The sequence below is a fragment of the Dermacentor andersoni genome, chromosome 6 (genome assembly GCF_023375885.2).
Source record: "Dermacentor andersoni chromosome 6, qqDerAnde1_hic_scaffold, whole genome shotgun sequence".
Taxonomy (NCBI): Eukaryota; Metazoa; Arthropoda; class Arachnida; order Ixodida; family Ixodidae; genus Dermacentor; species Dermacentor andersoni.
In genome coordinates, this window is record NC_092819.1 from 98747130 (window position 1) to 98762002 (window position 14873).

The following is a 14873-nucleotide window of genomic DNA, read 5'->3' on the forward strand; positions in this document are numbered from 1 at the left end:
CGATGAATAAATGGATTGCAAAAATTTACATCCCCGAAAAAAAGGTAAGCCTATAGCTCAGTAAAATGACGAAACAACCATGTCCACTCACTTCCCTGGAAAACGTTGATTCATGGCATTCACACGAATCCTCATTCTACTAGAAGTGCTTCCGCCTATTGACACGATATATAAATGGATTGCGAAAATTGAGATCCCCGAAAAAAACGTAAGCCTATAGCCCAGTAAAATGTCGAAACTGCCATGTCCACTCACTTTTCTGGAAAACGTTGATTCGTGGCATATTCATCAATCTCCGTCTTATTAGAAGTATTTCCGCCTCTTGCAACGATGAATAAATGGATTTCGAAAATTGACATCTCCGAAAAAAACGTAAGCCTATAGCCCAGTAAAATGTCGAAACTGCCATGTCTACTCACTTTCCTGGAAAACGTTGATTCGTGGCATATTCATCAATCTCCGCCTTATTAGGAGTATTTCAGCCGTTTCAAACGATGAATAAATGGATTGCGAAAATTGTCATCCCCGAAAAAAAGGTAAGCCTATAGCCCAGTAAAATGTGGAAACTGCCATGTCGACTCACTTCCCTGGAAAACGTTGATTTGTGGCATTTACACCAATCTCCATTCTACTAGAAGTGTTCCCGCCCATTGAAACGATGAATAAATGGATTGCGAAAATTGACATCCCCCCCAAAAAGGTAAGCCTATAGCCCAGTAAAATGACGAAACTGCCATGTCGACTCACTTCCCTGGAAAACGTTGATTCATGGCATTTACACCAATCTCCATTCTACTAGAAGTGTTTCCGCCCACTGAAACGATGAATAAATGGATTGCGAAAATTGACATCCCCGAAAAAAAGGGAAGCCTATAGCCCAGTAAAATGACGAAACTGCCATGTCGACTCACTTCCCTGGAAAACGTTGATTCGTGGCATTTACACCAATCTCCATTCTACTAGAAGTGTTCCCGCCCATTGAAACGATGAATAAATGGATTGCGAAAATTGACATCCCCCCAAAAAAGGTAAGCCTATAGCCCAGTAAAATGACGAAACTGCCATGTCGACTCACTTCTCTGGAAAACGTTGATTCATGGCATTTACACCAATCTCCATTCTACTAGAAGTGTTTCCGCCCACTGAAACGATGAATAAATGGATTGCGAAAATTGACATCCCCGAAAAAAAGGGAAGCCTATAGCCCAGTAAAATGACGAAACTGCCATGTCGACTCACTTCCCTGGAAAACGTTGATTCGTGGCATTTACACCAATCTCCATCCTACTGGAAGTGTTTCCGCCTATTGACACGATAAATAAATGGATTGCGAAAATTGGCATTACCGAAAAAAGACAAGCCTATAGCCCAGTAAAATGACTAAACAACCATGTCCGCATTCTTCTCTGGAAAACTTTCATTCGTGGCATTTACACCAATCTCCATCCTACTGGAAGGGTTTCCAGCGATTCAAGCGATGAATAAATGCATTGCGAAAATTGTCATCCCCGAAAAATGGTAAACCTAAAGCCCAGTAAAATGTCGAAACTGCCATGTCCACTCACTTTTCTGGAAAACGTCGATTCATGGCATATTCATCAATCTCCGTCTTATTAGAAGTGTTTCAGCCGTTTCAAACGATGAATAAATGGATTGTGAAAATTGTCATCCACGAAAAAAACGTAAGCCTATAGCCCAGTAAAATGTCGAAACTGCCATGTCAACTCACTTCCCTGGAAAACGTTGATTCGTGGCAATTACACCAATCTCCATTCTACTAGAAGTGTTCCCGCCCATTGAAACGATGAATAAATGGATTGCGAAAATTGTCATCCCCGAAAGAAAGGTAAGTCTATAGCCCAGTAATATGTCGAAACTGCCACGTCCACTCACTTCTCTGGAAAACGTTGATTCATGGCATTTACACCAATCTCCATTCTACTAGAAGTGTTTCCGCCCACTGAAACGATGAATAAATGGATTGCGAAAATTGTCATCCCCGAAAAAAAGGTAAGCCTATAGCCCAGTAAAATGACTAGACAACCATGTCCACTCTCTTCTCTGGAAAACTTTCATTCGTGCCATTTACACCAATCTCCATCCTACTGGAAGTGTTTCCAGCGATTCAAGCGATGAATAAATGAATTGCGAAAATTGTCATCCCCGAAGAATGGTAAACCTATAGCCCAGTAAAATGACGAAACAACCATGTCCACTCACTTCTCTGGAAAACGTTCATTCGTGGCATTCACACGAATCTCCATTCTACTAGAAGTGTTCCCGCCTATTGACACGATAAATAAATGGATTGCATAAATTGACATCCCCGAAAAAAACGTAAGCCTATAGCCCCGTAAAATGACAAAACAACCATGTCCATTTACTTCTATGGATAACGTTGATTCGTGGGATTTACACCAATCTCCATTATACTAAAAGTGTTTCCGCCTATTGACACGATGAATAAAGGGATTTCGAAAATTGACATCCCCGAAAAAAAGGCAAGCCTACAGCCCAGTAAAATTACGAAACAACCATGTCCACTCACGTCTTTGGAAAACGTTGATTCATGACATTTAAACCAATCTCCATTCTACTAGAAGTGTTTCGGCCCATTGAAACGATGAATAAATGGATTGCGAAAATTGACATCCCCGAAAAAAACGTAAGCCTATAGCCCAGTAAAATCACGCAACAAGCATGTCCACTCACTTCTCTGGAAAACGTTGATTCGTGGAATTTACACCAATCTCCATCCTACTGGAAGTGTTTCCGCCTATTGACGCAATAAATAAATGGATTGCGAAAATTGGGATTACCGAAAAAAGGCATGCCTATAGCCCAGTAAAATGACGAAACAGACATGTCCACTCTCTTCTCTGGAAAACTTTCATTCGGGGCATTTGTACCAATCTCCATCCTACTGGAAGTGTTTCCGGTGATTCAAACGATTAATAAATGGATTGCGAAAATTGTCATCCCCGAAAAAAAGGTAAGCCTAACGCCCAGTAAAATGTCGAAAATGTCATGTCGACTCACTTCCCTTGAAAACGTTGATTCGTGGCATATTCATCAATCTCCGTCTTATTAGAAGTATCTCCGCCGATTCAAACGATGAATAAATGGATTTCGAAAATTAACATCCCCGAAAAAAGGCAAACCTATAGCCCAGTAAAATGATGAAACAACCATGTCCACTAACTTCTCTGGAAAACATTGATTCATGGCATTTACATCAATCTCCTTTCTACTAGAAGTGTTTCCGCCTATTGACACGATAAATAAATGGATTGCGAAAATTGGCATTACCGAAAAAAGGCAAGCCTATGGCCCAGTAAAATGACGAAACAACCATGTCCAGTCTCTTCTCTGGAAAACTTTCATTCGTGGCATTTACACCAATCTCCATCCTACTGGAAGTGTTTCCGGCGATTCAAACGATGAATAAATAGATTGCGAAAATTGTCATCCCCGAAAGAAAGGTAAGTCTATAGCCCAGTAATATGTCGAAACTGCCACGTCCACTCACTTCTCTGGATAACGTTGATTCGTGGCATTTACACCAATCTCCATTCGACTAGAAGTGTTTCCGCCCTTTGAAACGATGAATAAATGGATTGGAAAATTGTCATCCCCGAAAAAAACGTAAGCCTATAGCCCAGTAAAATGTCGAAACTGCCATGTCCACTCACTTCTCTGGATAACGTTGATTCGTGGCATTTACACGAATCTTCATTCTACTAGAAGTGTTTTCGCCTATTGACACGATAAATAAATGGATTGCGAAAATTGACATGCCCGAAAAAGACGTAAGCCTATAGCCCAGTAAAATGTCGAAACTGCCATGTCCACTCAAAAATTCTGGAAAACGTTGATTCGTGGCATATTCATCAATCTCCATCCTACTAGAAGTGTTTCCGCCTATTGACACGATAAATAAATGGATTGCGAAAATTGGGATTACCGAAAAAAGGCAAGCCTATAACCCAGTAAAATTACGAAACAGACATGTCCACTCTCTTCTCTGGAAAACTTTCATTCGGGGCATTTACACCAATCTCCATCCTACTGGAAGTGTTTCCGGTGATTCAAACGATGAATAAATGGATTGCGAAAATTGTCTTCCCCGAAAAAAAGGTAAGCCTATAGCCCAGTAAAATGTCGAAAATGTTATGTCGACTCACTTCCCTGGAAAACGTTGATTCGTGGCATATTCATCAATCTCCGTCTTATTAGAAGTATTTCCGCCGATTCAAACGATGAATAAATGGATTACGAAAATTAACATCCCCGAAAAAAGGCAAACCTATAGCCCAGTAAAATGACGAAACAACCATGTCCACTCACTTCTCTGGAAAACGTTCATTCATGGCATTCACACGAATCTCCATTCTACTAGAAGTGTTCCCGCCAATTGAAACGATAAATAAATGGATTGCGAAAATTGACATCCCCGAAAAAAACGTAAGCCTATAGCCCAGTAAAATGACGAAACAACCATGTCCATTTACTTCTCTGGATAACGTTGATTCGTGGGATTTACACCAATCTCCATTAAACTAGAAGTGTTTCCGCCTATTGACACGATGAATAAATGGATTTCGAAAATTGACATCCTCGAAAAAAAGGCAAGCCTATAGCCCAGTAAAATGACGAAACAACCATGTCCAGTCTCTTCTCTGGAAAACTCTCATTCGTGGCATTTACACCAATCTCTATCCTACTGGAAGTGTTTCCGGCGATTCAAACGATGAATAAATGGACTGCAAAAATTGTCATCCCCGAAAGAAAGGTAAGTCTATAGCCCAGTAATATGTCGAAACTGCCACGTCCACTCACTTCTCTGGATAACGTTGATTCGTGGCATTTACACCAATCTCCATTCTACTAGAAGTGTTTCCGCCCTTTGAAATGATGAATAAATGGATTGGAAAATTGTCATCCCCGAAAAAAACGTAAGCCTATAGCCCAGTAAAATGTCGAAACTACGATGTCCACTAACTTCTCTGGATAACGTTGATTCGTGGCATTTACACGAATCTTCATTCTGCTAGAAGTGTTTTCGCCTATTGACACGATAAATAAATGGATTGCGAAAATTGACATGCCCGAAAAAGACGTAAGCCTATAGCCCAGTAAAATGTCGAAACTGCCATGTCCACTCATAGTTCTGGAAAACGTTGATTCGTGGCATATTCATCAATCTCCATCCTACTAGAAGTGTTTCCGCCTATTGACACGATAAATAAATGGATTGCGAAAATTGGGATTACCGAAAAAAGGCAAGCCTATAGCCCAGTAAAATTACGAAACAGACATGTCCACTCTCTTCTCTGGAAAACTTTCATTCGGGGCATTTACACCAATCTGCATCCTACTGGAAGCGTTTCCGGTGATTCAAACGATGAATAAATGGATTGCCAAAATTGTCATCCCCGAAAAAAAGGTAAGCCTATAGCCCAGTAAAATGTCGAAAATGTTATGTTGACTCACTTCCCTGGAAAACGTTGATTCGTGGCATATTCATCAATCTCCGTCTTATTAGAAGTATTTCCTCCGATTCAAACGATGAATAAATGGATTTCGAAAATTAACATCCCCGAAAAAAGGCAAACCTATAGCCCAGTAAAATGACGAAACAACCATGTCCACTCACTTCTCTGGAAAACGTTCATTCATGGCATTCACACGAATCTCCATTCTACTAGAAGTGTTCCCGCCAATTGACACGATAAATAAATGGATTGCGAAAATTGACATCCCCGAAAAAAACGTAAGCCTATAGCCCAGTAAAATGACGAAACAACCATGTCCATTTACTTCTCTGGATAACGTTGATTCGTGGGATTTACACCAATCTCCATTAAACTAGAAGTGTTTCCGCCTATTGACACGATGAATAAATGGATTTCGAAAATTGACATCCCCGAAAAAAAGGCAAGCCTATTGCCCAGTAAAATGACGAAACAACCATGTCCAGTCTCTTCTCTGGAAAACTCTCATTCGTGGCATTTACACCAATCTCTATCCTACTGGAAGTGTTTCCGGCGATTCAAACGATGAATAAATGGACTGCAAAAATTGTCATCCCTGAAAGAAAGGTAAGTCTATAGCCCAGTAATATGTCGAAACTGCCACGTCCACTCACTTCTCTGGATAACGTTGATTCGTGGCATTTACACCAATCTCCATTCTACTAGAAGTGTTTCCGCCCTTTGAAATGATGAATAAATGGATTGGAAAATTGTCATCCCCAAAAAAAACGTAAGCCTATAGCCCAGTAAAATGTCGAAACTACCATGTCCACTCACTTCTCTGGATAACGTTGATTCGTGGCATTTACAGGAATCTTCATTCTACTAGAAGTGTTTTCGCCTATTGACACGATAAATAAATGGATTGCGAAAATTGACATGCCCGAAAAAGACGTAAGCCTATAGCCCAGTAAAATGTCGAAACTGCCATGTCCACTCAAAGTTCTGGAAAACGTTGATTCGTGGCATATTCATCAATCTCCATCCTACTAGAAGTGTTTCCGCCTATTGACACGATAAATAAATGGATTGCGAAAATTGGGATTACCGAAAAAAGGCCAGCCTATAGCCCAGTAAAATGACGAAACAGACATGTCCACTCTCTTCTCTGGAAAACTTTCATTCGGGGCATTTACACCAATCTCCATCCTACTGGAAGTGTTTCCGGTGATTCAAACGATGAATAAATGGATTGCGAAAATTGTCATCCCCGAAAAAAAGGTAAGCCTATAGCCCAGTAAAATGTCGAAAATGTCATGTCGACTCACTTCCCTGGAAAACGGTGATTCGTGGCATATTCATCAATCTCCGTCTTATTAGAAGTATTTCCGCCGATTCAAACGATGAATAAATGGATTTCGAAAATTAACATCCCCGAAAAAAGGCAAACCTATAGCCCAGTAAAATGATGAAACAACCATGTCCACTAACTTCTCTGGAAAACGTTGATTCATGTCATTTACATCAATCTCCTTTCTACTAGAAGTGTTTGCGCCCATTGAAAAGATGAATAAATGGATTTAGCAAATTGACATCCCCGAAGAAGGGTAAGCCTATAGCCCAGTAAAATGACGAAACAACCATGTCCACTCACTTCTCTGGGAATCGTTGATTCGTGGCATTAACACCAATCTCCATCCTACTAGAAGTGTTTCCGGCGATTCAAACGAAGAATAAATGGTTTGCGAATATTGTTATCCCCGAAGGAAAGGTAAGCCTATACCCCAGCAAAATGTCGAAACTGCCATGTCCACTCACTTCTCTGGATAACGTTGATTCGTGGCATTTACACGAATCTTCATTCTACTAGAAGTGTTTTCGCCTATTGACACGATAAATATATGGATTGCGAAAATTGACATGCCCGAAAATGACATAAGCCTATAGCCCAGTAAAATGTCGGAACTGCCATGTCCACTCAATGTTCTGGAAAACGTTGATTCGTGGCATATTCATCAATCTCCGTCTTATTAGAAGTATTTCCGCCGATTCAAACGATGAATAAATGGATTTCGAAAATTGACATCCCCGAAAAAAAGGTAAGCCTATAGCCCAGTAAAATGACGAAACTGCCATGTCGACTCACTTCCCTGGAAGACGTTGATTCGTGGCATTTACACCAATCTCCATCATACTGGAAGTGTTTCCGCCTATTGACACGATAAATAAATGGATTGCGAAAATTGGCATTACCGAAAAAAGACAAGCCTATAGCCCAGTAAAATGACTAAACAACCATGTCCACTCTCTTCTCTGGAAAACTTTTATTCGTGGCATTTACACCAATCTCCATCCTACTGGAAGTGTTTCCAGCGATTCAAGCGATGAATAAATGGATTGCGAAAATTGTCATCCCCGAAGAATGGTAAACCTATAGCCCAGTAAAATGACGAAACAACCATGTCCACTCCCTTCTCTGGAAAACGTTCATTCATGGCATTCACACGAATCTCCATTCTACTAGAAGTGTTCCCGCCTATTGACACGATAAATAAATGGATTGCGAAAATTGACATCCCCGAAAGAAACGTAAGCTTATAGCCCAGTAAAATGACGAAACAACCATGTCCATTTACTTCTCTGGATAACGTTGATTCGTGGGATTTACACCAATCTCCATTATACTAGAAGTGTTTCCGCCTATTGACACGATGAATAAATGGATTTCGAAATTTGACATCCCCGAAAAAAAGGCAGGCCTACAGCCCAGTAAAATTACGAAACAACCATGTCCACCCACGTCTCTGGAAAACGTTGATTCATGACATTTACACCAATCTCCATTCTACTAGAAGTGCTTCGGCCCATTGAAACGATGAATAAATGGATTGCGAAAATTGGCATCCCCGAAAAAAAGATAAGCCTATAGCCCAGTAAAATCACGCAACAACCATGTCCACTCACTTCTCTGGAAAACGTTGATTCGTGGAATTTACACCAATCTCCATCCTACTGGAAGTGTTTCCGCCTATTGATGCGATAAATAAATGGATTGCGGAAATTGGGATTACCGAAAAAAGGCAAGGCTATAGCCCAGTAATATGACGAAGCAGACATGTCCACTAACTTCTCTGGAAAACGTTGATTCGTGGCATATTCATCGATCTCCGTCTTATTAGAAGTATTTCCGCCGATTCAAACGATGAATAAATTGATTTCGAAAATTGTTATCTCCGAAGGAAAGGTAAGCCTATACCCCATTAAAATGTCGAAACTGCCACGTCCACTCACTTCTCTGGATAACGTTGATTCGTGGCATTTACACCAATCTCCATTCTACTAGAAGTGTTTCCGCCCTTTGAAACGATGAATAAATGGATTGGAAAATTGTCATCCCCGAAAAAAACGTAAGCCTATAGCCCAGTAAAATGTCGAAACTGCCATGTCTACTCACTTCTCTGGATGACGTTGATTCGTGGCATTTACACAAATCTTCATTCTACTAGAAGTGTTTTCGCCTATTGACACGATAAATAAATGGATTGCGAAAATTGACATGCCCGAAAAAGACGTAAGCCTATAGCCCAGTAAAATGTCGAAACTGCCATGTCCACTCAAAGTTCTGGAAAACGTTGATTCGTGGCATATTCATCAATCTCCATCCTACTAGAAGTGTTTCCGCCTATTGACACGATAAATAAATGGATTGCGAAAATTGGGATTACCGAAAAAAGGCAAGCCTATAGCCCAGTAAAATTACGAAACAGACATGTCCACTCTCTTCTCTGGAAAACGTTGATTCATGGCATTTACATCAATCTCCTTTCTACTAGAAGTGTTTGCGCCCATTGAAACGATGAATAAATGGATTTAGCAAATTGACATCCCCGAAGAAGGGTAACCCTATAGCCCAGTAAAATGACGAAACAACCATGTCCACTCACTTCTCTGGGAAACGTTGATTCGTGGCATTAACACCAATCTCCATCCTACTAGAAGTGTTTCCGCCTATTGACACGATAAATAAATGGATTGCGAAAATTGGCATTACCGAAAAAAGGCAAGCCTATAGCCCAGTAAGATGACGAAACAACCATGTCCACTCTCTTCTCTGAAAAACTTTCATTCGTGGCATTTAGACCAATCTCCATCCTACTGGAAGTGTTTCCGGCGATTCAAACGATGAATAAATGGATTGCGAAAATTGACGTCCCCGAAAAAAAGGTAAGCCTATAGCCCAGCAAAATGTCGAAACTGCCATGTCCGCTCACTTCTCTGGATAACGTTGATTCGTGGCATTTACACCAATCTCCATTCTACTAGATGTGTTTCCACCCATTGAAGCGATGAATAAATGGAATGTGAAAATTGTCATCCCCGAAAAAAAGGTAAGCCCATAGCCCAGTAAAATGACGAAACAACCATGTCCACTCACTTCTCTGGATAACGTTGATTCGTGGCATTTACAGCAATCTCCATCCTACTGGAAGTGTTTCCGGCGATTCAAACAATGAATAAATGGATTGGGAAAATTGTCATCCCCGAAAAAAAGGTATGCCTATAGCCCAGTAAAATGTCGAAACTGCCATGTCGACTCACTTCCCTGGAAAACGTTGATTCGTGGCATTTACACCAATCTCCATTCTACTAGAAATGTTTCCGCCCATTGAAACGATGAATAAATGGATTGCGAAATGAATGAATGTATAGTTTTTATTGGCGCAAGGGCCAGATATGGCCAAAGAGTGCCAGGTCTGCGGTGATGATTTTGCAATGTTGGTATGAGATCTATGAATTTGGTGTGGCGTGGCTGTAAAGAAGCCTGAAAAATAGTCGCTGTATAGTGCGTAAAATCTTTCTGTAATAAGATTATGTCGATGACAAATTACGAATACTATGAACAATAAAATCCATCGTAAAAGAATGACGCAGAATAGAAAATATATGAGATGGTAAATATATCTGGAGCACTGTTGCCTCGCCGGAGCCCTTGAAACACAAGGGCCTAGAGGCAAGTGCTATACGAAAGAGCTATCACAGCGCCATCCTCTGAAGAGAGGAGACGCTACGAACAAATGGGGCTAACAACATGCAACACAATATCTTTCAGATAACTTAGGACTGCATTGGTGTCAAAAAGCGGTTCTGGGCCGAGTAACATTACTGGATGAAGGGGAATGTGCTGCCGGTATGGTAAGGGAAAATGTTTCTTTCTTTCAAATTCGGCTTTCCGGCACTCCAGGAGGACGTAGAGGACGGTAAGCCTCTCCTCGCATCTACCGCAGGTTGGAGGGTCATTTCCGGTGAGTAGAAAATTATGGGTGCCGAATGTGTGTCCTATTCTGAGACGACAGAATAGGACATCTGTTCGGCGTGATTTTGTTACAGAGGGCCAGAATCCTAACTGTGGCTTTATCACATGGAGCTTATTATTTGTTTCCGCGTCCCATAGGCGTTGCCAGTGGTTCCGTAGTTTCCTCCGTAAGAAAGGCTTCAGATCTGTAACAGGAACTGCAGCGGTGGGATTAGCAGAATGCGATGCAACTGACGTGGCCATCTGGTCCGCCAGAACATTACCTTCGATGCCCCTATGACCTGGCACCCAGGATATGATGACATGCTGGTTAGACATATACGCTCTACAGAGAATGGAATAGAGCTCAGTAAGTACGGGGTTTCTGTGTTTACAGAGTGACTTCAAGGCTTTTACGACGCTTAAGGAGTTTGTAAATATAATTGTTTTTTGAAGATTTGATTTTCTGATATGTTTCACAGCCGACAATAGTGCATGGGCCTCAGCTGTAAATATACTCGTTTCAGGGTGCAGTACACCGGATTCCGAGAAGGATGGACCAATGGCTGCATAGGACACCCCGGCATGCGACTTAGAAGCGTCTGTGTAATACTCTGTGTATGAGTACTTGTACTGGAATTCCTAGAAATGCATTTTGATATGGTTCTCTGGCGCATGTTTAGTGACCTGTACAAAGGATGTGTCACACTCTCTCAGCTGCCACTCCCAGGGCGGTACTAGATTAGCTGGAGGCATTAGGCGTTGTTCGAGAACTGGGACATCCATTTCCGTGCTAAGTTCTCTTGCACGCAGTGAGAAAGGAAGTCTCATAGAGGGTCTGTTATGAAAAAGTGTTTCACACGTCAAGTCGTTAGCGGTTGTGAAACACGGATGTTCCTTATTAGAGCGAACCTTGAGAAAATACGTTATGCTGATGTTTGTTCTCTGAAGATGGAGTGGCCACTCTTCTGACTCTACATATAGGCTTTCAACAGGGCTTGTCCTAAATGCGCCAGTGGCCAGACGGATACCCAGATGGTGAACGGGGTCTAACATCTTAAGCGCGCTCGGTGCGGCCGAGTGATATACTACGGCACCATATTCTAACCGTGATCGAACAAGGCTCTTGTAAATATTCAATAAACACTGTCTGTCGCTACCCCACGTTGTGTTGGATAGGATTTTAAGTAAGTTCATTGTTCTAAGACATTTTTCTTTAAGATGTTTCATATGAGGAATGAAAGTGAGCCTAAGACATTTTTCTTTAAGATGTTTTATATGAGGAATGAAAGTCAGCCTGGAGTCAAGAATAACACCAAGGAATTTGTGTTCTTTGTTTACAGGAATTTGTTGTCCGCCCAGTTGTACACAAGGATCTGAGACCAGGCCTCTCTTTCTTGGGAAGAGAACACAAGAACTTTTGTGGGGGTTGACCTTAAATCCGTTTTCGTCTGCCCACTTGGAAACTTTGTTCAAGCCCTGCTGTACCTGTCTTTCGCATACTGTGAGGTTGCAGGATTTGAAGCCCATTTGTATATCGTCTACGTATACGGAATAAAAAATGGCAGGTGGTAGTGAAGCACGTAGTGTGTTCATCTTAACGATAAAGAGAGTGCAGCTGAGCACGCCTCCCTGGGGTACACCAAATTCCTGCGTAAAGAGACGTGACAGTTCATTGCCGACTTTTACACGGAAGGTAAGATTGGACAAATAGCTTTCAATTATTTTCAACATATTTCCGCACATGCCCATTCCCGACAAGTCTCGCAGGATCCCGTAACTCCATGTTGTATCATATGCCTTCTCCATATCGAGGAATATCGAGAGAAAATACTGTTTGTGTACAAAGGCATCGCGAATATATCCTTCAATGCGCACAAGAGGATCTGTTGTTTACCGCCCTTGTCTGAAGCCACACTGATAGGGATCGAGTATATTGTTGAATTCAAGGAAGTGTGTGAGTCTGTGATTAATCATTTTTTCAAAGAGCTTACACAGACAATTCGTAAGAGCTATCGGACGATAACTTGCTGCCAAGGAGGGGTCTTTTCCCTGCTTCAGGACAGGAACCACAATCGCCTCTTTCCATGTAGATGGGAGGTATCCCGCAGCCCAAATAGTGTTGTAAAGTGTGAGTAGTGTAACCTTGGTGTCAGTATGTAAGTTTCTGATCATATCATACATGACTCTGTCAGGTCCCGGTGCAGTGCTTTTGCCTTTGTTCAAGGCAGCTCTCAACTCGGCAATACTGAAAGGCTGGTTATACGGTTCATTCTGCCTGGATTTTCGTAAGATTGGCTTACGTTCTTCTATTTCTTTAAGTTTAAAAAAAGATTGGGAATAGTTGATTGAGCTCGACACGCGCTCAAAGTGCTCCCCAATTGAGTCTGCCTGAGCTTGCAGGGTATCGCCTTCTGTGTTTACCAAAGGCAGTGAATATGTTTGCCGCCCTCTTATTCTATTAACTCTGTCCCAGGCTTTGGCCTCATCAGTAAACGAGTTGATACGCGATAGAAACTTCTGCCAACTTTCTCGTCTGGCCTGTCGGCGGGTTCGCCTGGCTTGGGATTTTACTTTTTTAAAATTGATAAGATTCTCCGCAGTGGGGGAGTCGCGTAGCAACCCCCACGCTTTGTTTTGTTTCTTACGAGCGATCCTACAATCGTCGTTCCACCACGGGACACGCCGTTTACATGCCAAGCCATTTACTTGTGATATGCATTTATATGCGGCATCTGTTATGAAGGCTGTGAAAAACTCCACTGCAGCGTGAATTCCTAAAGAAGACATGTCAGCCAATGAGATACCAGTAAGAGATCGAAATTTCTCCCAATCCGCTGTCTCAATCTTCCACCTAGGAACGTGTGGTGGATATTCGTTTTCTTTTGGTGATCTTAGCAGTATAGGGAAGTGGTCGCTGCCGTAAGGGTTGTCGGTAACTTCCCATTCAAGTTCGGGCAGTACAGACGGGGAGGCTATGCTAAGGTCTATGGAAGAATAGGTTCTGTTTGCAAGAGAGTAATATGTGTGTTCCTTCTTATTCAACAGACACGCGCCAGAAGAGAAAAGGAACTGTTCGACAAGACGACCTCGCGCATCTATACGAGAGTCGCCCCACAGGCAGTTGTGCGCATTGAAATCCCCAAGTACAACATAAGGTTCTGGCAATTCATCTATGAAAGACTGAAATTCATGTTTGCTTAGTTTGTAGTGTGGGGGTATATAAAGCGAGCAAACAGTGATAAGTTTGCTTAGCAGAACAGCTCGAACCGCCACTGCTTCAAGGGGCGTTTGTAGCTGTAAACGCTGACAGGAAATACTTTTAGGAATAAAAATGGCAACACCGCCTGATGATACGACAGCATCATCGCGATCTTTGCGAAACTTGACATACGGTCGGAGAAAGTTTGTGTGTTGTGGTCCCAAGTGTGTTTCCTGTAGACACAGCACTTTTGGATTGTGTTTTTGGATGAGTTCTTGCACGTCATCAAGGTTCCTAAGAAGACCTCTGACGTTCCAGTGAATTATTGGTGTATCCATGTTGGAAGTAAATAGGTGCTGTGTATATGGAAACAGTAGTAATAATTACAGAGATTTCAGAGATTAGGTTCCAGAGCACTTTCGAGGCCCTGTAACCGGGGTTTTGCTCTTTTTGAAGCGTTCGAGGGAACCTCGCCGCTCCTTAGGCGCTTGGTGCGCCTTGAGGATAGGTGTAGTGTCCATTGCCTCTTGTGAGGCGCCGGACACGTGCTCTTGCGAGCGAGAAGTTTCCCGAGAGAGTCCCGCCATGGAGGGCAAGACCCCTGCGCCCACCAGCCCGGAGGTCGATGGGGCTCCCTGATGGATTTGGCTGCGCGGGCTATTGCCAACGCTGGAAGGGGCCGGTGAGGTTGGGGCAGCCTCGGCTGCGCCTACCTTCGTGGTCGATGGCCCCGTCTGCTGGGTTGACGGAGCAGCGCTAGCTGCAACCACCGCGGGGGCAGATGGCGTAACTGCCGACTCACGGCTTGTGGGTCGGACAGCCGCCGGAGGCCATTGTGACGCTGCCCCCTGACGCGCCACTTCGGCAAAGCTGGCCTTTGGAAAGTATACAACCCGCCTGCATG